Here is a 26,166-nt window from a genome sequence, read left to right as displayed (position 1 = left end):
TTCCAGATACCTCCTCCGGTAGTGATGGAAACACTTCACTAGCTCTACCTACCAGCTTTGTTTGATCAGTAACACCCACATGTCCTGTGGCCATTTCATTTGTTTAGCTACCTTCTCAAATGAAATGAAAAAGGCTTCCACTTCCTTCTCGTCAAACCTGGGCAATGCTTGGACCTATTTAAATAAATTCCCACCAAGCCTTCGACTATGACACTCTTTCTCACTATCCTCATCACTATCATCCAACTGTACGTTTCCCTTTACGTCTGCCAATTTTAACTGATTGTCATGTTTAATGGCCATTTTCATAAGTTCAAACTCCCTCTCTTTATCTTTTTCCCTGATCTGTATCTCCCTTTCTTTTTCTTTTTGTTCTGCTAGGGCTATTCTTTCTTTTCTCCTTTCTTCTCTCTCCTTTTATTTTTCCTCTCTTTCTCTCTTTCTCTTTCTTTTTCCTCTCTCGCTCTCGTATGCAAGCCGCTTTAATTCTTTCTCATGTTCCATTTGTTTAATTTGAAACTGAATTTTTGCCATTTCCAATGAGTCAAACTCTATCTCAGGCAACTTTAAATGCTTAACCACCGCCATAATTACCTCATCTTTTCACATTTTGTCAGGTAATGTTAACTGCAATGTTCTTGCCAAATCTAACAGTCTGCTTTTCGTTTCTGTCCGTAAAGTACTATGTGTAACGTTCTCCACCCCCAAAAACTTCTGAGCCTCTGAAAGAGCCATTGTTCACAACACTCTCCCCACTTAAACTAAAATACCACACCAGAAAAGCAACAATCCTTTAAGTTCACAAAAGCCAATCCAATAGATAGACTTCTATCCCCCTCGAGCCCCCAATTGTTATGGGCGAGACGTTTTCAAAACCTCAATATGTATCATGGAGTTCAACCAACCTCTCCCTTTAATGGATTTGTTGCTTTTCCGAGCACACGGCTTTTTCCTTAGGTGTGGGATTACAATTATGGACACGTGGGTTTTTAAACACAAAACACTGTTTATTCCATGAACTCAACTTAACATCTTAAATAAACATTGGATCTCTTAACACCCTTACTTCAAAGTTAACTCAGAAAATATTGCAACAGTAAATAACTCCTTAAAATGTTCCTTCAAACTTCCAAGAGACTTAACACCTTTAAACAGTATCACACCAGGTTAAAGGATATATATTTTTTCTGTAGAATGGCAGAAATATATTAACTTGGTTGACTTCAGCTCCAGCACCTTGCTTTCTTCCTGCAGCTCTCTGGACACACACAGACACACACAAACTGCTTTTTCCATCTGCAAAACTAAACTGTAAAATGGCTGACCTGAGCTCAGCCCCACCCACTCTCTGACATCACTGTTTTCTTAAAGGTACATTACTTAAACATCCATGTCTTAAAGGTACCCTCACATGGCAATACTACAGAATGCAATGGCAAACCACAGTAATATTTTACCACACGTAATCATATGAACATATGAAATAGCAGCAGAAGTACCTATATACTAATGTTTTGTGACTCATGCACTAGATCCTCCTACACTTGGAATTCTGTAGTCGTTCTCCATTTAAGTAATACTCTGCTTTTTATTCTTGCTGCCAAAGTGAACAAGTTCACATTTAGCGACATTATGCTCCGCCTGCTGGATTGTTGCCTACTCACTCAACCCATCTTTATCGCCTGGAAACTCCTGAAGTATGCTTCACAACATACTCTCTTATTTCTCTTGTGATGTCTGCAAATTTAGCTACCAGGCCCTTCGCTCCGCTCGTCGAAGTCAATGATATAACTTTTGAAAAGTTGAGACTCCAGCACAGACCGCTGCAGGGCTCCACTCGTCATATCCTGCCAATCAGACAAACACACATTTATGCATACTCTCTTTTTTTGCCAGCCAGCCAATTTTCTCACCATGGTAATGTGTACCCACTACATCATGAGCTTTTATTTTTTTGTCAAAATCTTTGATGTGGCCCTTTATTAAATGCTTTCTGGAAATCCAAATATCTCCAGATTTTGGAGTTTGGATATGAGCTTGGTTGGGATTATGGTGCTGAAGGCGGATCTGTAGTCAATCAACAGGAGTCTGACGTAGGTGGCCTTGTTATCGAGATGCTCCGGGGATGAGTGTTTTATTCGTCAAAGTATACAATCTGTTACCAAAAATGGAGCAAGCCAATAGAGAATAGAAAACCAGAAAGTGAAGGAAATGTTTTGACCTCTTGGGCGGCATTCTCCAATCCCGCGGGAGAGTGTCCACGTCGTCGTAAACACCGTCTCGTTTTATGACTGCTTGAACGGGCCACTCCCAGTACTAATTCTGGCCCCTACAGGGGCCAGCACGGCACTGGGGCGGTTCGCGCCACTCCAGCTGCCGATCCTGGTGCGAGCTGTGCGCCACGGGATCCGCGCATGCGCAGTTGCGCCGGCACCAATGAGGCCATCTGCAGTGGCGCCGCTCCAACGCGCGCATGTGCAGTGGCCTCCTTCCACGCGCAGGCTCCAATGCAACATGGCGCAGGACTAACAGGGTCCGGCACGTAGGAAAGGAGGCTACCAGCCACAGAGGCCAGCCTGCTGATCGATGGGCCCCGATCACGGGCCAGGCCACATCGGAGGCCCTTCCCGGGGTCAGCCCCCCCCTCCTACCCACAGGCCGCCACTCAACCCTTCCACGCCGAGGTCCCGCCGGCTCAGAGCAGGTTAGAACCGCGCTGGTGGGACTTGGCTCTTTTCTTTCGGCCCATTCGGGCCAGAGAATCGGCCGGCCTGCCGCGTAGAGCGGCCCGCGACTGGCGCCGCACCAACCACGCCGGCGCCAATGGCGCCGATTCTCCGCTCTGCGAAGAATTGCGTGCCGCCGTCGGGGCGGCGTGGCCCGTTTGCGGGGATTCTCCGGCCCGGCCCAGGGCTCGGAGAATCCCGTCCCTTACTCTACCTAGAACCTGTTGGCTATCAGATTGTCGCGGGCTTGTCTGCCACGTCCAACCCTTGCAGTTGCCTCTGCATGTTCCTCCGTGACATTCTGACCCTCTTCATCCTGTTCACTATCCTTTTCATTGGATGAGACATCTTGGTGCTGACATTCCTCTTTTGTGCAGGATACAGCAGACAATGGTGATCTGGATACTCTCTGTGGTGAATATAGGAGAGCCCCGTTTGAGGAGTCCAAACATCTGAACCTCATCTTTAGGAGGTTTTCTAAGGCCACCAAGGGGTAGTTCAATTAAACTTTGTTTATTTACAATAACTAGTCTATACATACACGGTAGATCCCAACTGGGCCTTGCCGGTTTAACTGGCCGGCTTTATATACCCTACAACTCTACATTATTCAGAGGCCCCCCCGCCCACTTAACGGGGGAATTCATATTGTTCAAGGTTCACGGGGAAGTTAATTGTTCCCACCCTGTAAGATACTTGCAGGTTATAAAGGAGGCCTAACATCTGTTCAATCGTGTGTGTTGTGGAGGCAGATGCGGTGTTATAGCTCTCCTCAGCAGTACTGTGCACAGGACGAACTGGCATCATCAGCCAGGTCTTCTGAGGGTATTTTTTGTCTCCAAGGATCCAACCCTGCAATCGCTGAGGTCCATCAAAACCTTGTGGCACCTGGGAGTGGTTCAGAATGTAGGCCGTGTGAGTGGTTCCTGGGAACCAAACACAAACATGCAGGATTTGTCTTCTGTGATCAAATATCAGCTTCACATTTAAAGAGCCTTTCCAATTGATGAATGTGACTTGAGGGAAACTTGTGATTGCCGCAAATCCCAATGCCCTTGCAGCGTGCCTTTCGGGATCCAGGTGGAATTGGACAAGTCTGTGCACTCCCCTGAACAGGGCTTTTGTTACCTCCTGAATGCACTTGTGCGTTGCTGACTGGGAGATGCTGCACAGGTCCCCAGTGGAGCCCCGGAAGGAGCCACTGACAAAGAAGATTAAGACAGCGGTGAACTTTAATGCCGCCAGCAAGTTATTGCCTTGAACTCCTTAAAGCACAAGTCATCGTGGAGAAGGTAGCAGATGTGAACGACCACATTCCAGCACATTCAAAGGTACCTCCGGCCTTGCCCATAGCTCATCTGTAGATAGCTGCACATTCTGCGATATCCCCATTGTTAGGCCAATGCTCGCCAACAGACTGGCCCTTGGTCACCAGAATCCGGACCTTAAGGCCTTACTACCTCTTCTTGCTCAGGCCTTTGCTTCTCCTGACTCTGTGACAACCTCCATTAGTCCCTCTTCCTCCTCAACTGGACAAGAGCCCGTAGAAAGGTTTGGTTGTCTGAAGCCTGCATTATCTAGGCCTCGGTGGATCTGGGAAGGAATTACAGGAATAGATTTAGATTTATTGTCACATGTATCGAGGTACAGTGAAAAATATTGTTCTGCGTACAATCCAGTCCAGGCAGAACGTTCCATACATGTAAAACATAGGATAAATACGCAATGTTAATGTATAGACATGTGGAGGCCAAATCACTGCGTGTCTTTAAGACAGAGATAGATAGGTTCCTGATTAATAACGGGATCAGGGATTATGGGAGAAGGCAGGAGAAAGGGGATGAGAAACATATCGGCCATGATTGAATGGTGGAGCAGACTCGATGGGCCGAATGGCCAAATTCTGTTCCTATGTCTTATGGTCTTGTGGACATAGACATCGGGTGAAGCACACAGAGTGTAGTGCTACAACAAGAGAGAAGATGCGTAGCGATCAGTTCAGTCCATAAGAGGATCATTCAGGAGTCTGGTAACAGCGGGGAAGGAACTATTTTTGAATGTTGGTCTGTTCTCAGACTTTTGTATCATCTGCCTGATGGAAGAGGTTGGAAGACAGAATAACCTGGGTGGGAGGTGTCTTTGATAATGCTGCCTGCTTTCCTAAGGCAGTGGGAGGTGTAGACAGAGACAATGGATGGGAGGCGGGTTATGATAATAAATATACTGAGCATTTTCTTTTCAGTTTTGCCTCTATCTTAGAGCTACCAGGCCAGTGTTAAGCCCTGTACCTGGCTTCTGACAAGAAATGGCAGCCCTGCCACATCCCTTCCAGGTGAAAGACATCCTGGAGGAACCGAGATCTTTGTCCTACCCATTCATACATGACTGTGCTTCACGACATTGCTCTTTGACCAGGGTGATGGGAGCCATCTGCGAGAACCCTACCTCCAACATTATTCAGCTTGTCTCCATTAACCTGGAGACTCTATAGAGAGACGATTAGCTGCATAGAAAGACTTAGCAAAGGAGTCTCTTTCAGCCATTCACCCAGGAGGATGCAGATTTGGAGCCAGATATTTGCTGCTGTCACTACCAGCAATGCCCCTTGGGGCACCCACCACCCTCCCTCCCTTCATCCCAGCCTTTGACAGCAGCAGATGGTAAATCACACATAACGAACGGCAGCTCCCGACCTCGATGTCAAAGAGCATACCTGCTTCCGTGTGGGCTTCACCTTGAAGAGGAGAAAACAACTGAACATGGTTCTCATCCAGATACCATCCAGATATTTGAGTGTCTCTTGAGTCGGCCAGTTGTACTGACCTTGAACTCTACCCACCCAAAAAGACCCTCCTCCCACTTCACAGGACCACGGTTCAGAGCAACAGCATTGCACAGCTGAGAAAACTAAAATGGTCCATGTCACATTCAAGACTTGCTCCACCACCTTCTACTCTCCCCATGTCACCCACCAACTTCCCCCAACACCCTTAACCCACACAATATAGATCCTCTTCTCTATGTCAACCCATTAACCTTGCACTCACAGCCATCACCCCCACATGCTTCTGTCCCTTCTGAACCGATACCCATTACCATCCTCATGCCTGCTTGACCCTGACCTCTCCCGTTTTCCGAGCCACCTGTTTCATCCAGTTCTGCAACTCCCACCATGAACCTTCCTCTACCCGACTATCACCTACCACCCGACAGTATCACACTCCCCCCTCTCACTCTCCATGGTCCACAGGACCTCGCCCTCTACCACCATCCTTTACAAGAAACTCCCCTCCCATCCGATCACAGGATCTCCTAGACCCAAGATACAAAGCCCTTCCATCCATCCTACATCCTCGCATTCCCTCGCTGCCTCTCTTCCTTCTCCAGACAGCCTCCCTCCCTGCAGTGTCTTTTCTACCCAAGTGAGAGTTCCTCCCTCCCACCCTTAGCCTGTCTCCCATGTCCAGCCTCTTTCGCCTGTCTCCCATGTCCAGCCTCTTTAACCTGTCTCCGGTGTCCAGCCTCTTTAACCTGTCTCCAGTGTCCAGCCTCTTTTGCCTGTCTCCCGTGTCCAGCCTCTTTCGCCTGTCTCCCGTGTCCAGCCTCTTTAGCCTGTCTCCCGTGTCCAGCCTCTTTAGCCTGCCTCTCGTGTCCAGCCTCTTTCGCCTGCCTCTCGTGTACAGCCTCTTTCGCCTGTCTCCCATGTCCAGCCTCTTTAGCCTGTCTCCCATGTCCAGCCTCTTTAGCCTGTCTCCCATGTCCAGCCTCTTTAGCCTGTCTCCTGTGTCCAGCCTCTTTAGCCTGCCTCTCGTGTCCAGCCTCTTTAGCCTGTCTCCCGTGTCCAGCCTCTTTAACCTGTCTCCCGTGTCCTGCCTCTTTAGCCTGTCTCCGGTGTCCAGCCTCTTTAGACTGTCTCCCGTGGCCAGCCTCTTTAGCCTGTCTTCCATGTCCAGCCTCTTTAGCCTGCCTCCCGTGTCCAGCCTCAACTCCATCTTTCCACTCTTAGTCTGCTTTCCCTGTTCAGCTTTTTTTCAGCTTAACGCCATTGCCCTGTGCCACATTAAGTTTTCCCATCTGCCAAGCTTCCCGCTGTGAAGATTTAACCCTATGTTACAGTTGCCTTTCATCTCAATCCTAATTTATTCACTGTAATATAAGGATCTGGCATGTACAGAGTTAATGTGGATAGAGTACCACCCACACAGTGATGAGCTGCACCTAGGGGTCAGTCTAATGTTGGACAGAGCCATGTGCACAAGCAAGCATGGAGACAGCTTGAACCCTTTACTGTATATTATATATATACTTATGATGTGATGCCGGTGTTGGACTGGAGTGGGCACAGTAAAAAGTAAGTCCAACAGGTTTATTTGGAATCATGAGCTTTCGGAGTGTAGCTCCTTCATCAGGTACTTCATTCTTGTACTTAGTTCTTGCAGTTAACAAATACATACAGTTAACCTATTTAAGACTGTGAAGACTTCAGTAAGACCTACCAAACGGTGTCCAGCACCCTACAACATTTGCCTGCTCATTTCATTATGGTAACAACATTCAAAAATTTGTTTAATGACATTAGAATGTAACACCATGAGAACACTACATTATTAGAAGTGCCACCCTTCAGAAGGATAGGTAAAACAAAGCTTCATGTTTGGACCAATGGTGACAATCCCTATGTAATGAAGGGGAGGCAGTTCTCCCGGTAACCTGACCAGTAATTCTCCCTCAACCAAAGCTGATTTATTGGTGCGTAATCTCATTGTGTGTGATTGCCACAGAATGATTGCCACATTTGTCCACATAATAACAGTCACTGACTCCAAAACATTCATTATGTAAAGTGCTTTGAGTCATTTTGACAATATAATAAGGTGTTAAATAAATGTAAGCATTTCATTTTCTTTCTACGTGGATGAGATAATGTGAAAAACAAATGTTTTGTTTGAGCTTGCAGCAATTGCTGTTCACAGATTTTTCTCTTGCCAATTCTATCCCTTTTCCTCCTGTAAGATGTTGACGACCTGTTTGTTGGAAACAGTTGCCCAGGTACCAGTCAGACTCCAATACCTCAGCCAAGCTATCATTCTTCATGTGTGAGAATTGTCATTGAAAGCTGACAAGGCAAATCCCTATCCTTTCCTCACTCAATTTGCACTGCCAATGTGAAGTAATGATCCAGATTGGGAATCCTAAGGAGGGACAGAGTGAGCAATTATCACATTCTACAGTCATCTGAGCTGAAATCAGCTAAATCAGCAAAATTATTCAGTCTGTCATAATCCTCTTCCAACCATCTCTGTGCTCTACATTTATTCATTTCATTGGACATATTCATAGAGATTCAATAATGAAAATTCGCTTATTGTCACAAGTAGGCTTCAAATGAAGTTATTGTGAAAAGCCAATTCTATCCCTTTCTATCCTTCTATCCCTAGTCGCCACATTCCGGCGCCTGTTCGGGGAGGCTGGTACGGGAATTGAACCGTGCTGCAGGCCTGCCTTGGTCTGCTTTCAAAGCCAGCGATTTAGCCCTGTGCTAAACAGCCCCTATAAAAATAGATGCGTGCATCATTGTATAAATACTCACAGTCTGTGCATACTTTCAAAACAAGTGGCAGGATTTTCCCATGTAATTAAGCAAGTTTACCACCCCCAGATTAGCAAAGTGCAACCAAACCTAAATGAATAGTTCCAACACCTGAGCTGCCCACAGTTTGCATTAATGTATCACCTTGAAGGTACTGAAACATCACATGGTGCTTAACAGGAGGGATGTCAAACAAAATTTGTCATTGAGCTGCATAAGGAGATATTAGACCAGATGATCAAAATCTTGATCAAAGAGTTAAGTATTAAGGAGCGACGTAAAGGAGCAGAGTGTGACGGAGAGGGTTAAGGAGGGAATTGTAGAACTTAGACTGCTGACGGTATGACCACCAATGGTCGAGCGAATGAAATCGGTGAGATGCGAGATGTAGTGCTGGAGAATGGTTGAGGCTGTGAGGATTTGAACACAGAGGTGAGAATTTTTAAATTGAGGGGCTGGCTGACTGGGAGTGTAGATCAGCAAGCAGTGGATTGATGGGGGAATGAGACTTGGTGCAGGTTAGAATACAGGCAGCAGATTTTTGGATCAGCTCAAGTTTATGAAGGGTTGTAGGTGGGATGCCAACCAGGAGGTCATTGGTATCTGGAAGTAGCAAAAGCAGGGACAGAGTTCAGCAGCAAAAGGACACAGGCAACGGCAAAGACTGGCAATGTTACAGAGGTGGAAACAGTCAGTCTTGCTGATGGAGAGGACATGCAGTTGGCAGCTTAGCCATGAATTAAAAAGGATGTCGAGATTGCAATCAGTCTGAAAAGTCTCAGAACTTAATTGTATTAACACCCTCTCAAATCCCAATTAGTAGCCCTAATTGATTTTCATGCAGCACATTGTTATGATTTTCTACATAATAGCCACTCAGGATCATACATTTTTTTTTCATGAAAGTTTTGTACATCTTTTTATTTACAGGAAAAACGCAATTGCATGTTTTATTATTCTGGTTTCATAGGTCGCGGGGGCTGGGGTCTGGTCATAACCGAATATAGGGGATCTGATCCGATATACCGGGGTTCGAGCGCGGTACGCTCTCCTTCTTCACTTGCGGAGGCGCATAGTCTGTACTGCACAGCAGAGTATGGCCAACGCTAATAGTGCCTCAATAACGTACGACAGGGAGTACCAAGTTATGAACTTGGCACACCAGGATAATGCAGCGTGGCTGGTGACTGGGCCCTCGGTACTCAGGGGCAGTGAAACATTAACGGCAGGGGGGTTTGGAGTAATGGGGTCCGCGTTCCCGCGCAACCAAATGTCCAAATAAAAGATGTTGAGCACGATGAAAGAAGTCCTCATGGCTGTCCTCTTTCTTTTCTTTCTTTGTGTTCTCTGTTTTCTCCGGTCCTCGAGCTTCTGGAGTTCTGTAAAACAAGCATAGTATCTGTAACTACCTTGGTATAATATCCGGTATGTTAGTGTGTCTGATCTGCGGGGCCAATTATTCCCTTATAATTGGTCACTATATGTGACTCCTCATTTTTTTTTTCTCCAAAACAAATGTTAGGACACGGCACATTTCCCAATGGTGGACCAGTGCTGATTTATCATCCAAATGTTCCAGGATGTAAATAACATTTGGCAGCAACCCAAAGGTTGCCTAAATAAATAAAACTGTTTTTGAAAGGAAAAGGTCGAATGAGGTGTGTATGGGCCGCGACGGGTAAGATTTGGATGGAGTCCCCGGGTAGGACGGCTACCAATACCGTATGTCCCCTACCCGAGCGTTTTTGACCAGCGGGGTGTCCCCAGGCAGGGCGGGTCTCACGCCGTTTCTCCACTGCCTGAGCAACCGACAAGAACGGGCAAAAATGTAGTCATCATGGTGGGGTTGCTACAGTGATTCTAACCTCGAATCACAAGAGCAGCTACGATCGGGCGTCTGATACCCGAACCAGTATCAGCTGAAAAGCTAGTTCCTCTGAACGAGCGTCTGGTCTGTTGACCAGGTATCTGCAGATAAGTTGGTACCACTGAACAAGCGTCTGGCCACGGTGGGTGTCGGTGGGAAAAGCTAAAAAGTTCAGGTGATTGGGTGTGTGGCGGTGAGAAAATTCTCCTGTTGGACGAACAACATTTAAACAAACATACGAACAACGTAAAACATCCTGCAGGTTCCATCAGGAAGGACAACACTTTTCCCCAAGTGTCTCCTTTAAATCATCATGTGGACACCTCAGTTCTCTGTTGCGAACAGGGTTGCAAAGGGGTTGGCGAATTGGGGGTCTGACTCGGGGTCGTCCCCTTCTCCCGGGTGCCAAATTCTGGAGTGAATTAATGTTGAGAGGGCTGCGTGGTATGAGTTGGGGTTGCTCGCGTCGTTGCGGACGAGTCTGTAGGAGTTGTCGCGGTGCCAATGGCGTTCGTCAAGTTGAGTGGGGATAAAGTCGGGGTCGTCCGTGTGGTTCGGTGGTCGGAGGTTTGGTTTGTTTAAGAAAGTGATGAGGAAGGGGTCCCTGGAGTCGAACTCGGAGTCGCTGGGTGTGGGACCCGGATAGTAGGGAGACGTGCTGTGGCTGTCGTCAGAGTCACAGTCACTGTCTCTGCTGCTACAGTCTGTGGGCGTTCCGGGGCGGAGTGTAAAGTTTGTGGGTGGAGTCGGGGGTGAGTCCGTGTCTGGGCTGCACGTGGAGGGGGTGGGTGTGGTCACGTTGGCTGTGGGCGGGGTTTGGTCTGCTGCGTCAAGCATGACGTGGTGGGTGTGGTTTGACTGTGCTCCATAAGCCTTTAGCTGGTTTATGTGAAACCACGCAGTCTTACCATTTTGGTATTTGATTTTGTATACCGATGGGCTTACTTTATCCGTAATGGAGTACGGACCCGAGTATTTCGGAGACAGAAATGTGCTGGGGTTATAGACAGACAGCATCACTTGTTATCCTATATTATACTCCGTAGCATGTACTGCCTTATCAAAACTGGCCTTGCTCTGTTTTCTTTAAGTACCCAGTTTAACAGCGGCTGCTAACTGAGCCGTTTTTACATTTGCAAGTAATTGTTCAACGGCTTTCTCATGGGTGAGGGCCGTAACTTCAGGGCTGGTCAGGTCTAAACCCAACAAGTACTCTGTCCCTTTCATGGGGCGTCCGGTCATGAGGGTGTGTGGGGTGTAACCTGTGGAGGTGGAAACAGTGTTACGCAAAAACATCAGCGCAAAGGGGAGGACCGAATCCCAAGTGGTGTTATTCTGCTGGACCATTTTTCTAAGGGTGGTTTTTAGGGTCCGATTCATGCGCTCCACTATACCACTCGACTGAGGGTGGTACGCAGTGTGAAATTTTTGGGTGATGCCAAATATCGTGAGGACGTTCTGCATGACCCGTCCCGTAAAGTGAGAACCTTGGTCCGATTCAATACTGCGAGGGAGTCCCCACCTTGTAAAGATGTGGTGGGTTAGGATCTTGGCGGTGGTTTTCCCGGTTTTGGTGCGGGCTGGAAATGCTTCCACCCACTTTGTAAAAGTGTCTATGACCACCAGAACATATTTATAGCCATTCCTGCAAGGGGACAATGGACCTATAAAATCGATCTGGAGGTTAGTCCAGGGGCCGTGAACGGGTCGGGTGTGGCTGAGATGTGCCTTTTTGGCATATCTATCTGGGTTGTTCTGAGCGCAGATGAGGCAATTCTCAATGTAATGGGATACATCCTCTTTGAGATTAGGCCACCAACAAAGTTGTTTGAGGTGGGCTGCGGTGGGTTCGATTCCCTGGTGTCCATGACCATCATGGAATAAACAGATCATTTGGTTCCTATCCTGCTCAGGAACTACATAAAGGGTGTCCTTTAGCACCACACCGTCATGTGTGGTTATGGTATTTCTGTACCTCTCGTATGAGGCTGGAAACTTCCCTTTCACGATTTCAGTGAGAGCGCTATCCCTCTTCTGGGCCTCTACTAGATCTTCGATCCTAGTCTGCGCGACCTGAACTGCACTCACTGGCGCACTCACTGGGGCGCTCTTGGGGGGCTTCCAAAAGTACCCATGCCTGGATCCTGCCTTAGCCAGTGCGTCGGCTTTTACATTTCCAGGGGGGGGAGGAACGATGGTGGCTGCGGACTTTTATAATGCCAAAAGTCCTGTTCTTGGCTTTTTTCAGAATATGGCGGAGTAATGGGGCTGAGGGGAGGGGTTTCCCATCCGTGGAAACAAATCCTCTTGTTTCCCAGAGGGGCAGAAATTCAGTGAGGCTGTTGCAAACGTATAGACTGTCTGAATACATGTCTGCTGGGCTGGGGAAGGAATCTGGGTGCTCTACTATGTACGCGATGGCCGCAAGCTCTGCTGCCTGCGCGCCTAAGTGTCCGGGTAATTTTAATGCGATTTCCTCCAGGGCGCGTCCCTGCGCATCCTCCACATAAATCCCACAACCTGTTATGCGTTGCCCATCCAGGACTGTGGAAGATCCATCCACATAGATCCTAATGGGATAACACGTGTCCGGGTGAGGGGGGTTCTGAGATGGAGTGGCTAGTTTTCTGGGGGGTGTTTTGGCTATAAAGGGGCCTGTATTATGGTGGGGCGAGATGATTTCACACTCATGGGGGGTTTCGGGGTAATGTAGATTGTCCGCTAAGTATGTGTGTGTTTTGGTCCGTTTGACTGATGTCCCGTCCTTGTAAGAGAAGGGTCCACCTAGCAGCGCGGATTTGGCTGACGGTACCGTCTTTAAGTCGTCCGTCTAGTAAAAGTTCGGTGGGGGTGTGCTCGGTCAAAATGGTGATGGGGTTCAGTCCGGTAATGTATGAGAAGTACTGGACTGCCCAGAAAACTGCGAGCAGGTGCCTCTCACAGGCTGAGAATCCCTGCTCCACAGCATCTAAAATTCGGGAGGCATAAGCCACGGGTCTTAGCTGGTCGTGCCGTTCCTGCAGGAGCACGGCTGAAAGGGTGCGGTCTGTGGTCGCTACCTCTATGGCGTAAGGGGAAAGCGGGTCGGGAACTTGTAGTGCGGGGGTGGCTATGAGCGCCTGTTTTAATGATTCCACAGCATCCGTATGCTGCGGAAGCCATTCCCAGGGGGCTCCCTTCTTTAGGAGGTCTGAGAGGGGCGCCGCCTTGCTGGCGAAACCGTCAATGTGGTTTCGGCAGTAGCCAACCAGTCCTAAAAACGACCGGAGGGCTGAAACGTGTTGGGGAAGGGGCAATTTAGCGATCAAGTCAATTCTTTTGTGCTCGATCTCGCGTTTGCCGTGTGTGATAATAGTACCCAAATATACCACTTTTTCTTCCAATATCTGGGCCTTTTGGGGTTTACGTTACAGCCAATGGAATGTAGTAATTCCAGGAGTTCGGACAGAAGCTCAATGTGCTCTTCCTTCGTGTCTGTCTGCAGTAGTAGATCGTCTACATACTGTACCAGACATTCGGGGCGAGAAAACGTTGCTAGGCCATTTGCCAGTTCTCGGTGGAAAATGGAGGGGGAGTTGCGGAAGCCTTGTGGCAGGTATGTCCACGTGTACTGCTGCGCTCTGAAAGTGAAGGCAAATTTATACTGGCACGCCTTTGCCAATGGAATGGACCAGAACCCATTACTGACGTCCCAAACCGTGAAATATCGGGCATGGAGTCCCTGTTTGAGCATGGTCTCGGGACTTGTTGCAACGGTGAGGGCTGCTACGGGGGTGACTTTATTGAGTTCCCGATAATCAATGGTCAAGCGCCATGATCCGTCGGGCTTCCTGACTGGCCAAATCGGGGCATTATTAGTTGAGGCTACCGATCTTAGGACGCCCTGCTCTAATAAACTTTCTATAACCTTTAAGATTTCTCCCTCTGCTTCTAGGGGGAATCCGTACTGCTTTCGGGGTCTAGGGTCCGGTCCTGTTATTTGTACGGAACCGGTCATCCGTCCACAGTCGTGTTTGTGGGTTGCGAATGCTGCCCTGTTCTTTTGCAGGACTGCCCTAACCTGTCGGACCGTGCTGAGTGTGGTGGGGTTGAACCAAAACTCGCCTACTGCGCTAATTTTGTTCATATAATCCCCTATATTGAGCGTTGCGGGGGCTCTAGCGGATTTCGCCATCTTCCAGACATACTGGTTGACTGGATCGAAAGAGAGGTGGTGAGAATTCATGAAGTCGATCCCCAAAATGTGCTCTGCTGTTGGGGGCAGGTCGACTAACACTACGGGGTGTTTTGTATTGATGGTTCCGATCTGGATGGGTACAGGGGTTGTGATATGTCCCTGCTGTGAGTGGCCTGTGAAGCCGCTGAGGGTGTTAGTGGCAGTGGTGGGCCACGTGTCCTTACCAAGGGTGGAGGAATTTAAGGTTGTGCGGGACCCTCCTTTGTCCCAGAGAAGCTCGATCGGCTGTCCCCTAACCTTTGCTGCGACTATGGGTCGTCCTGACCTATCCCAAAGGGTATCGCAGACCCAGCTGGGGGAGCCTGTACACCGTCGGTCCGTTCCGGTCAAGTCTGTCTGATCGGACTGGGCGCTAACACTATGTATGGGCTCTGCCTTTTTCTTATTGAGAGTGCCTGTCTGTTGGGCTTTCTGTGGCTTTTTAGGGCCATTGCATTCTTTGGCAAAATGTCCCAATTGTCTGCAATTGTAGCATTCTTGCGGTTTTGCTGGGGGGCTGCTCTTTCCCTCGTTTACCCAGGCGGGGTTGTGGAGAGTGGTTCTTACTGCCTGCACGTCTTCGGCGGCTTGTTTTTCCTCAGGGGTTCTAGCTGCGGGTTTACCGTGAGCCGCTTGTTCCCAAACGCGGGACAATCTTTTGACCACCCACTTCTCATTATGAGCCTCCTCCGAGGGGTCATAATTACTACAGGCATTCTGTCCTGCTTCCGTGGCATGGGAGATAAGGGTGCGGGTCCATTTGGCCATATTGTCTGCGGACAAATGGGCCTGGTCTACATTTCCGAAAACGGCTTCAAAGTGAATCCACAAGCATCCTGCGAACGCTGTGGGGTGTTCAGACTTTTTCTGTCTGCACTTATTTAGACCGTCTACGGGGTCGCCCCGGTTATACCCGATCGCATCCAGGATCGCGGTATGCATTTCTGCAAGGGTACCTCTTCCTACATTCTGTGGGTCGGGAAAGGCTGCTGCGACGGATGGGTCTAAGCTGAGGACCGTGAGCTTTACCTGCTCTTTCTCATCCAGGCCGTACATGGTCGCCTGGTGTTTGACGGTGGCAAAGAAATGGTGTGGGTCTGAAGCGGGGAGGAACGGTGTGATTTTAGCACACGCGTCCCGTAATTGGATCACTGTGAGGGGGGTGGAATATAAGACTTCCGCCTCGTCTGCTGTGGCGGTGCGGTGGGTTGTTACAGGGTTCATGGGAGCCTGTATTCCCTGCTGTGTGGGGGGTGGGGGTGCTCTCCTCCTTTGGGGTTTTCCCTGCGCACGTGTTCCCTGAACATATCTCTGCGCTGTCTCTTGCAGTTCTTCCCAATCAGGGCCGTCTTCCTGGTCTAAACTTTCCCCAAAGGTGTCTTGGAATCCCTTTTGGACAGAAAGCATTGATTGCAGGTCTGCAATTTGCTTTCGGCACTTTGCATGGTCTAAGGTACTCTGCCTTTGTTCCGTGGCTGCAGCGTGGAGCGCTCTCAAGGCTGCCTTGAGATCACTACATTGCTTCTGTAGTGTCTCCACCTGCTTCTCCGTCTCTTTCTTAACCAGGACGGGACGCTGCGTGTCCTGATAAGCCTTCTCATACTGGGATTGAAAACTGATTAAATGCGCCAGACAAGACTGGTGACCCCGTTTGGCGTCAGCCACCTCTTCGTCCTTGGCTTCTAACTGCCTTTTCAATTCCAGGTTCTCTTTTTCCATCTCACATACATCGATTTTACTCATCCGATGTATGCCTTCTATTTCTTTTCGGAGCGACCTGACGACCTCCTCTGTGCCTCGCAATTGTGCCATGCAGGACACGATTGCCATCGGCTTGCGCCCTTTTGTGAAGCTTTTCTTATGGATTTCACTCATGTTCTCCCACCAAGTATGCCCTATACTTCCGGGACCTGAGTCATTATTACAGAAACCGCTCCACACGGGCCATCCTTTGCCCTGCAGAAATTTGCGAATTTCCATTTCCCAAATGGGACACTGTCCCACTTTAATGCTGCTGATTGGTGCAACCGCAAATTCTTCGGGGTTCATGAGGCGTTGCATTGCCTGCATGGCCATCTCTCTTATCTGCTCGCTACGTTCAAATTTGGAACAGGGGGCTAAGGTGGTGTCGTAGATGCGGGTACGGCTTGCGCTAATTTCCGAAAATACAGACTTCCGACAGTTTTGACGCAACATAAATCTATCAGTTTTACCTTATAACCCTGTTAGTTACGCATGCATACACACACTTCCGAATTGTGAATTATTAACCAGTTGTGGGTTTTTTTTTTTGTTTCCGATTGGATTCTATTCAAATTGTTGGGGTTCTCCCGGAGTGGTTTTCCACTTCTATGTCGGGTCCCGGCGGAGTCGCCAATTATGTTGCTCTTTTTAGCCTTAGTTCCATTAGCTCTGATTATGTCACCTTTGCTCACGAGTCGCCAGGTATCTTTCTGATACCGCCATGTGGTTCAAGCTCGAGTTATGATTAATAAGTCAGCACACCGCTTAGTAAGATTGAAATCAACGGTCATTTATTATATACAACAAGTAATGCTTACACAATAATCCTACTATCTATATAGAAACCTACCACTACTGGCCAATACTTAACTTTAGGAAGGGCCCACCAGGTCAGGGAAACAAATGGCTTATCGAATCGGATCTGGCCCGCGGGATTCAAAAAGGCTGATACGGGTCGATGGCTAGGAATCTCTATCGGGTAGCGATCGCTGGAGTCAGACTTACTGTTTCTGGTCGATGTTCTTGCAAAGGTCTCGAGCAGGAGAAGAAGGGAGAGAGAGAGAGATCTGAACTTGACCCCTCACTTTATAGGGCCCAGGGGCTTTTCGCCTCTCGGGGCGGCCCTTGACCCTGAGTCCCAAGTGATTGGACTTGTTCCCAATCACTGGGTTCGATACGTCAAATAACGGGGCGATTCCTCGATCGGGGGGTGGTTGTTCACCTGTCTTTGTTTCGGCCACTGCAGGCGCCGGCAGGTCTGGCCCGGCATTCAATTGCTAATATGTTGCAATTGTTCCCGGGGATAGCCGATTAAACTGCAGATGTCTGGGTTGATGTGCTGCTAATAGTCTTGAGTATCGATCTGGGCCGACTTCCCCAGAGCCGAATACGCTATTCTGTCTGCAGCTGTCCGTTTGTGTCCTGTTGGCTGCTTTTCCCATCAGCCTTTTCGGTTAGTCATTTTAAATCGGGTTTTGGCCAAATTAATAGGGAATCAGCCATTTTAGGTGGCTACACTGCGATACGCCCAATCCGATGGGCCAAGTTCCCGACGGCGCGGGCCACGCGTGGCCTCAGCAGTCTGAGCCTGGCATGGCGGCTGCGGAGAGAGAGAGGGCAAGCGGACAGTGTCCAGCACTGCCATACTCCGTCGAGAGCTGTGCCGCTGGCCGGAGGGTTTCTGCCAGGGCTGGGGGGAGTAGTGGGGGGGGGTGGCCGGGTACGCAGTACAGCACAACCGGCGCCATCTTTTCTGGCACGATCGGTGGGGGTGTGTCGGTGTGTAGCCCTGCGCATGTCTAGCACGGACCCGGTGATTCTCCCACTGTTGTCTGCGTGTTCCGTGGGTGTTTCATGCAACGCCGGTGCTAGCCCTCACTGTTACCGGAATCGGTGAGGGTTTTGCGCCGATCTTCCTGTTGTGAAACAACACGGATCCTCCGTTGGCGTCAGCACTTAGACACAGGAACGGAGAATCCAGCCCAAGGCTTTTAAGAGACGTAAGGTGCAACATGAATATTTTTCCCATTATAATCAATCTTTAGTGGAACTCCTGATAAGATCACATTCTTGAAATTTCTGTTGTATGTCTGGAATTTAAAAAAATAATTTGTGTACTTGACATCGGAACTTAAAGTAATCTTATATTTTATAATCTCTATAGTGATTAGAAAGCATGATTTAAATGGTTAACTATTGATGATTTAAATATGCTGCTATTGACTGAATTAGACACGCTTTAAAAACTGCTGTCTATAGCTAGTGATCATTTAGACAGGTAAGGTTCTACTCAGCATTGAGTCATTGATTTTGTGGTTTGTTGAGCAGTATTATAGCATGGTCTGTATATTGAATCTGACCATCTTAATTGACTTTTACTTGTACAATATTAATGAGCTATAGTTATTAGGTGTTAAGTTGCGAACAAGGATGATAGGAACAGGAGTAGGTCATTCAGCCCCTCGAGCCTGTCCCACCATTCAATGAGATCATGGGGCTGATCTGTATCTACATAGAAAAGTAAAACCAGTTTGACAGCATTTTTGAAGAGATGTCCATCGATGTTGTGGCAACACTAAAGGCCGGAGCATGGTTTAACTCTGACATGGTATCCGAAGCAGAGTTGCAGTGATGTTATAAGAATCATAAAAGCACCAGGCTCAGCCTGATACAATTTAAGGTTGACAGCGGCCCGGATGAGCAGATTCTTTGGGGTGGAGGACAGGTGCACAAAATGTGTGGGAGGAGCAGCGAACCATGTCCACATGTTCTGGGCATGTCCGAAGCTTCGGGGATTTTGGCAGGGGTTTGCAGATGTCATGTCCAAGGTTTTAAAAACAAGGGTGGCGCTGAGTCCAGAGGTGGCGATTTTCGGGTTGTCAGAAGACCCGGGAATCCAGGAGGAGAAAGAGGCAGACGTTCTGGCCTTTGCTTCCCTGGTAGCCCGGAGATGGATACTATTAGCATGGATGGACTCAAAGCCCCCGAAGTCGGAGACCTGGCTATCGGACATGGCAAGCTTTCTCTGTGGAGAAAATTAAGTGACCTTGAGAGAGTCACTGTTCGGGTTCACCCAGAGGTGGCAACCGTTCATCGACTTCTTCGTGGAAAATTAATCATCGGCAGATGGGGGGGTTGGGCGTAGTTTAGGTTAGAGTAGGAGGGTAATAAGGGTGGGACCTGTAAGAAAGGTAAACGGCTTTTGCACTATGTTTATAGTTTCATGTATATTGTTTATTTTGTTGTTGTTACTATACCAAAAATACCTCAATAAAATGTTTATTAAAAAAAAAGAATCATAAAGCAGAATACTACAGATGCGGGAAATTGGAGATGAAAACAGAAAATGCTGGAAATACTCAGCAGGTCAGGCAATATCGGTGAAGAGAAATCCCGATAATTTGAATATGCTGGCATAGACTGAATTCGACAGTCTTTTACAAACTTTTCAGGTTGATGACCTTTCTGCTCTTTCTCCAGAGATGCTGCCATCCTGCTGAGTATTTCCAGAACTGTCTGTATTTATTATGGAAGCATCGTATAAGCTTTAAAAAAAATATTGAAAGTTAATATCAGTAATGTGCAGCAGTCCGAGAGGATGGGAATGTTCTCCTTAGAGCAGAATAGGTTAAGGGAGCAATAATAGTGATGTTCAAAATGATGCGGCCTTTTGATAGAGTCGATGAGGAAAAGCCGCTTCCCATAACAGGAGGGTGGGTAATCAGGAAGCACAGATTTGAGAGAATTGGCAAAAAAAAACAAAGAACAAGAACAAAGAACAAAGGAAAAAACAGCACAGGAACAGGCCCTTCGGCCCTCCAAGCCTGCGCCGACCATGCTGCCCGTATAAACTAAAATCTTCTACATGTCTGGGGTCCGTATCCCTCTATTCCCATCCTATTCATGTATTTGGCAAGATGCCCCTTAAACGTCACTATCGTCCCTGCTTCCACCACCTCCTCCGGCAGTGAATTCCAGTCACCCACTACCCTCTGTGTAAAAAAACTTGCCTTGTGCACCTCCTCTAAACCTTGCCCCTCGCACCTTAAACCTATGCCCCCTAGTAATTGACCCCTCTACCTTGAGAAAAAGACTCTGGCTATCCACTCTGTCCATGCCCCTTATAATTTTGTAGACCTCTATCAGGTCGCCCCTCAAACTCCTTCGTTCCAGTGAGAAGAAACCAAGTTTATTCAACCGCTCCTCATAGCTAATGCCCTCCATACCAGGCAACATTCTGGTAAATCTCTTCTGCATCCTTTCTAAAGCCTCCACATCCTTCTGGTAGTGTGGCACCCAGAATTGAACACTATACTCCAAGTGTGGCCTAACTAAGGTTCTATACAGCTGCAACATGACTTGCCAATGTTTATACTCAATGCCCCGGCCAATGAAGGCAAGCATGCCGTATGCCTTCTTGACTACCTTCTCCGCCTGTGTTGCCCCTTTCAGTGACCTGTGGATCTGTGCACCTAGATCTCTGACTGTCAATACTTTTGAGGGTTCTACCATTCACTGTATATTCCCTACCTGTCTTAGACCTTCCAAAATACCTCACATTTAGCTCACAAGGGGCTGTTTAGCACAGGGCTAAATCGCTGGCTTTGAAAGCAGGCAAGACAGGCCAGCAGCACGGTTCAATTCCTGTACCAGCCTCCCCGAACAGGCGCCGGAATGTGGCGACTGGGGGCTTTTCACAGTAACTTCATTTGAAGCCTACTTGTGACAATAAGCGATTTTCTTTTTTTTTTCATTTGTCCGGATTAAACTCCATCTCTTTCCGCCCAAGTCTCCAAACGATCTAAATCCTGCTGTACCCTCTGACAGTCCTCATCGCTATCCGCAATTCCACCAACCTTTGTGTCGTCCGCAAACTTACTAATCAGACCAGTTACATTTTCCTCCAAATCATTTATATATACTACGAACAGCAACGGTCCGAGCACTGAACCCTGCGAAACAGAGGAGAAATGAGGGGCAAATTCTTATGATCTGAAATGCACTATCTGCAAGGATATTGGAAAAAGATTCAACAATAACTTCAAAAAGAAGTATAAATACTTGACAAGGAAAAACTTGTAGGGGTATGGGGATGAGCAGAGTTGTGTGGCTAATTGGATAGTTCTTGCAAAGAGCTGGCACGAGTTGAATGGCCTCCATCTGTGATTCTAACATAAATAGAACATAACATCACAAAGTGCTTTATGAATGGAGTAATCAACAGCGAGCAAGAAACATGAGTACTGTTTATCCAAGGAGTAGGTTTTGCGGATGGAAAAGTAGTGACATGAAGAGGTTTAGAGTTCTGGAGTCCAGGTTTGTGTGGTGGCTGAAGGTCCACAGATGAAAGAGTAGCGGAGAGGGAAATGAGTCGTAATCCGGAGTTAGACAAGCAGAGATTTTATGCAGAATTGTACCCAGAAAGGCCGAGTTAAAAGCGATGTGACGATGACCGGATAATCTAATTTTTAGATCATAAGGCCATACAGGAGCAGAAGTGGGCAATGCGACCCATCGAGTCTGCTCCACCATTCAATGAGACCATGACTGATTTTTAGCTGTTACTTGAGAGATAAATGCCAGAACATTGGGATGAAGTTACCTGCTGTTCTTCAAAATAGTGCCCTGGGATCTTTACGAGCTTTATTTCTACAATCTTTAGAAATGCTGGCTTACCCATTGATGCCCACACCCCATAAAATAATTTTTAAAAGCACCTGAAAGGGGTAGATCAGGATTTGGTTTAACATTTCTTCTGAAAGACATCACCCCTGATAGTGTAGTTTTCCCTTAGCGCTGTGCTGCTGGAGGACTGTAAGACTTCAGAAAAAGAGCGGAACTTTATATGTGGAGGCTTCACAGGGTGGGGCTGAATTCATTGGGTATCCAGGAAAATGGGACAATGAGACACAGCATCATGTTTGTTACGAGGCAGAAAGGATGGCTTTGTTCTTGTTAATGCTAAACGGTTCCAGCTAATTTGTGACTTGATGTCGGACAGCACAGTGAGAGTTGTGAAGTGCAGGTAGAAAATGGTCAATCACAATCAACAACTTGCATTTAAATTGTGCCATCAGCGTAGAAAGAAATTGTAAGATGCTTCAGAAGTAACCATGCAGAAAATGGACACCAGGTCAAGAAAGGAGAAATTCGAGGATGACCAAAGCCTGGCTTGAAGAGTTATTAAAGGTGGAGATCCGACGACTGGGACCTCATATACCTCTGTCTTTGTATATGATTTACTGTGACCTTTGCTGCATGTACCTTTTGGGTGTGATTTAACATGCAAAAAACAGAGTCCTGTTTTGGGTTTGTATAGCGGGGTGTTTCCCGGAGCCAGTCGTGCCGAGAATGAACCCGCTGTTTAACAGTCTGTTTTTTGGCCTCGGTGAGGAATGGCCCGCTGAGGGTGCACTTATCTAATTTCCTGCACTGACGAGCTCAGTTCGCCCGTGCACGAAAATGTCTTGCTGCTCAGGGCGCCATTTTAAAATGCTGCCCTGATCCTGTGACCGTCCCTCTGCTCCTCCACCGAGGCTTCCGGACCACCCTCCCAGCCCACTGCTCTAACTTTCCTCGTGAGGATCCTCGTGCCCCCCGCTCACCCGACCTCTTAAGGAAGGGGACCCCAGGCCCATTTCCTGGCACAGGCAACCTGGCACCTGGGCACCTGGCATGCTTACAGTGTCCCCGTCAGCCTGGTAGTGCCAGTGGGCGTGCCAGGGTACCACCCCACACAGAACCCGACCACTCGTGGGGTCTCCAATGGCCTGGGAGATGTCCTTGGGTGCCGTTTGCGTGGAAACCAGTGCTAAACAGCGCCATGGCGAGGTTTCCCAGGCGAGGCCGTTAGTTCTCGGGCCTCGCGAGATTCTGGCGTAGGCATATTTAAATGATCCTAATGGCCTCATTTATGTATGTATATCTGGATCTCATCCTCACTGAGCAAGATTCAGATTGTGACGTCCCGCAAGATCTCACGAGGCATCTCTTGTGAGATTTAATAGCCTCGCCCCATCACCGAGTCAGGCACAATGAGGCCATTAGGTCGCTCCCTTTATACTTGATGATGTGTCCCTCTTTATGATTTAGTGAAAAGAAGAACTTGCATTTGTATAGCACCTTTAATGACCTCAAGATATTTCACAGCACTTTACAGCTAATGAAGTACTTTTAAGGTGAAATCACTATTGTAATGTTAGATCTTTGTGTGTTCAAATGGTGCTGAGCCCTGTAGTTAGATGATCCAAGTGCGTGTTGCTCTTCTGCAGACACTCAATGTTTCAGTGTTGTACCTGTGACCATCCTGTTATTTTTCATTGCTAACAGTGTGTGAAGATGTTTTTGGGTTGTTTTGCCAAAGTGGCTGAGTATGTGCAGAAATCAATCATCAGCATGTGTTCAGCACCAACATTATCCTCTTATGAATACGACTCGTTCTGTTCTGTGTAGTTTTACTGTATTGAACTATGGCTTTAAGAAGTAAGTACGGCAAATATAAAACAATTTTGCAAAAAAAAAATTTATACATTGGAGATTTAATTGTGAGTTTGGATCTAGGAGATTAAACCATTGTATTTTCAACTGGATCATAAATTTTTATAACCTTCTTTGAACCAGGAAGTGATTCCCCAGATATGGCTGCTACAGTTGGATTGATGGCAGTTTATGAGTCGATGTTTATCTAGCTCTTTGATTGCTTGCTGTGGTGCCTCGTCTTATCAGACTTTATCGCCATGTCTAACCTGAAAAACATCAAGTCGACCTGTATGTTAATTTTATGGATGATTATAATTAGGGCTGAACCATTAGGGCCTTTGATGCTTCCTTCCCCAGAAATGGCTTTCAAGGTAATTGTTTAACTATTAATCTCCTGCAGTGGTGTCACTGAAATCTGACATCTGGTTTCTTTGACTTTTCAAATCACCTGGATATCCTCACTAACGAATGCCCAGAATCGGAGTTTGTGCTGGGGGGGGGGGGGGGGGGGGGGTGCTATTCATTGCCCTGCACAACTCCTCCACTGGTTGGGAATGGAGTGAATAGTTTAATCAGGAGCAGCACCGTATCCTGCTGCCCTCTCATCCAAGCTCTACTTCTAGCTCTGCAGGTTTTGCTGATACGAATATGTGAAATAGGAGCAAAAGTAGGCCATTCCTCAAGCCTGCTCTGCCATTCAATAATATTGTGGCTCATTTCTTGGGTTTTTAATCCATTTCCATCTACCACACAAACTCTGATTCCCTTGCGTAACAAGAATCTCTCCACTAAACTTAAAGCAAATTACTGCGAAAGCTGGAATCTGAAACAAAAACAGAAAATGCTGGACAATCACAGCAGGTCTGGCAGCGTCTGTGAAGAGAGAACGGGGCTAATGTTTCGAGCCTGGATCACTCTCTGTCAAAGTTTTAACAAAGAGTTACCCAGATTCAAAACATTAGCTCCTTTCTCCCTTCAAAGAATCTATCTACCTCTATCTTCAAAACATTCAATGACTCCTCCTTCACCGCCTTCTGAAGCAGAGAGTTCCAAAGACACAGGACCCTCTGAGAGAGAAACAAAATCTCCTCATCTCTATCCGAAAACCCCGGCCTACTTTCTGGCACAGCAGGTCCCTGAACACCGACTTCATCTTGAGTTGGGGCCGGCGCGCTAAAGAAGTCCCCCACACATGCGCAGGATGGCGCGGCCCAACTGTGCATGTGCAGGATTGAGCTGGCCCAACTACGCATGCGCGGGTTGGCGCGGCGCTCATTTGGCGCCGCAAAAGGACGCTGGAGCGGCATGAAGCACTCCAGCGCCGTGCTGGCCTCCTGTGGGGGCCAGAATCGTACGTAACCGGGCCCGGTTCGCGCCGGGTGAACTCTTGGGCCCAATATTGGAGAATCGGCCACGATATACTTCAATCAAGTCACCCCTCACTCTTCTAAACTCCAATGGAAACAAGCCCAGCCTGCCTAACCTTTCCTCATAAGACAACCTGCTTATTCCAGGTATCAATCTAATAGACTTCCTCCGAAGGCTTCCATCACATTTATATCCTAAGGAGACCAAAACTGCACACACTAGGAAAATCACACTTGGAAGTCCTCCTCCAAGCCACATACCATCTTGACTTGGAAATATAGTGCTGTGCCTTTGCTGTCGCTGGGTAAAAATCATGGAACTCCCTCCCTAACAGCACTGTGGGTAAACCTACACCATATGGACTGCAGCAGTTGAAGGAAGCAGCTCGACACCCACCACCTTCTCAAGGGCAATTAGGGATGGGCAATAAATGCTGGTTTAGTCAGCGAAGCCCACATTCCTTGAATTAATTATTTAAAACACAGTATTCGAGATGTGGTCTCACCAATGCCAGTCGCCAGTGTGTGCCCGCTGAACTTGCACTGGATCCTTGTACAGAAATGGTAATTAGCATTCTGCATGTGATTACTAGTAGGGGAACTGGCCACAGCTCTCCCAGCAGGCTGAAGCTGTTTGACAGCTGGTGGGAAGGATCAGGAGAATCCTCAAAGTTAAGTAAAAGATTTTTCCTTTGAAGGATCAGATGGGGAGGAGTTGAAGCATCGGCCCCTCGATGAAAGTTGAGGTCTCTCGTGCCCTGGACTCCTCTATTTCCCTGTGTGAGACCCACCAGAAACTTCCTCCCTGTCCCTCCTCCACATTTACCTGTTTATCCCCATGTTCTCCGCATAATTGTTTTACAAATTCTGGGCAGAAAGTGCACTGACAACATTTAAATAAGATCTAAAGATTAATCCGTCCTTACCCTCAAGTCAGTGAGTGCATTTTGCATGCACCCCACCCCCACAACTATCGCCCCTAAATCTGCTCAGCCCCTAGAATCTGCTGGTTACTGACAGGTTTCCCCAAATTTACACCAGTCCAACATCTGGGGGAAGCAGCAAAGGCTGATAAATGTGTATCTCTGCAGTGAGTGAATTTGCTTTCTGCTGGACAGAACCTGAATTAAGTTGTAGAAAAGCCCGTGACTCGTTTATCCACTCAGCTGATGATTGCT

The 26,166-nt window shown here is 47.7% G+C and overlaps 1 protein-coding gene and 1 long non-coding RNA gene across 6 annotated transcripts in view; one reads left to right on the top strand and one right to left on the bottom strand.

Moving 5' to 3' along the window:
- bcas3 (BCAS3 microtubule associated cell migration factor) overlaps window positions 1-26,166 on the top strand; it is a 1,250,799-nt gene that overhangs the window by 728,936 nt on the left and 495,697 nt on the right. The gene's annotated exons all lie outside the window — the stretch shown is intronic.
- Window positions 9,371-26,166, bottom strand: part of LOC140387290 (uncharacterized) — a 40,511-nt gene continuing 23,715 nt past the window's right edge. The window contains exon 3 of the long non-coding RNA XR_011933836.1: window positions 9,371-9,695. This is a non-coding gene — a long non-coding RNA (uncharacterized lncRNA). The remainder of the gene's footprint in view (window positions 9,696-26,166) is intronic.

Source organism: Scyliorhinus torazame, chromosome 12, assembly GCF_047496885.1.
Source record: "Scyliorhinus torazame isolate Kashiwa2021f chromosome 12, sScyTor2.1, whole genome shotgun sequence".
In the NCBI taxonomy this organism is placed as follows: domain Eukaryota; kingdom Metazoa; phylum Chordata; class Chondrichthyes; order Carcharhiniformes; family Scyliorhinidae; genus Scyliorhinus; species Scyliorhinus torazame.
This window is presented reverse-complemented; position numbering and strand designations above follow the sequence as displayed.